We start from the raw sequence: 1,043 nt of genomic DNA on the forward strand, positions 1-1,043 counted from the left end.
TTTTTCTTTCACTCGTCGTTCTGTGATATTCCTTTAAGGGTCCCTCGTGCCAGTTTTTCAAATTTTCCACAATTCTGTAAAATTTGAAAATCTAATTTTATATTTTAGTTGCCACCTCAATTATAAGACTTCCACTAATCTACTACCCGATACCTCTTTAGGAGGGGGGGGGGGGTCGATAGGGTGTATTATATCGAAAAAAAATACTTTACGGGAAAAACTCTCAAGCTTTGTATAACTGTCAGATTTTGATCACTATTTTTTTATCTGAAAGAAGAAGACTTCCTAAAGCCCTCATCGATCTCTGATTTTGTATTTTATTTCAAATAATTGGATTAAAAAATTTGTAAAAAATGCTTTTTATCTTGTATTTTTTTAGACATATTATAATGTTTGAAAATAAAATATTGAAAAACAGAGATCGATGCGGGTTATAGAATATTTCCCTCTAGCAATTAAAAAAAAATTATGAAATTTGCTTGATTATACAAGGCGGTATCGTTATTCCCGCAGAGTGTATTTTTGAGGACAAAATGGCATAGGTACCGGGTGCCTTAACGTACCTATTACGTATTATAGTGTTACAGTCATAGTATCAGTGACGGATTTACGGACCCCCACCAGGCACTGATATATATATAATTAATTAATTCATTTTATAAAAATAAAATAATACATTTGGAATACATATTATTTTTTAGGACCCCCCAGAAAAATTTTGAAAATCTCATGATCTCATATGTACCTACATAATGGTACATCAGTATTTTCCAGTAACTTATTAAAATATAATAATAAGTATATATTTTAAAATATGAATGGAAAATATTGAGAATGATTCACTTTGCAATATTGACCAATGCGCTTAAATTATTCATGCAAATTTAAGTTATAATTTATAATACTTTCAAATTAAGTAAAACTGATAAATATCATATTTTAAATTTAATATTTTTTTTATTATTAATGATTAATTATTTTGAATAATACCAAAGCTTGCGTTAAATAGTTTTTCTCTAAAATAAAAGCAATAAATACATTTT

This window comes from Acyrthosiphon pisum, chromosome A3 (genome assembly GCF_005508785.2).
Source record: "Acyrthosiphon pisum isolate AL4f chromosome A3, pea_aphid_22Mar2018_4r6ur, whole genome shotgun sequence".
Taxonomy (NCBI): Eukaryota; Metazoa; Arthropoda; class Insecta; order Hemiptera; family Aphididae; genus Acyrthosiphon; species Acyrthosiphon pisum.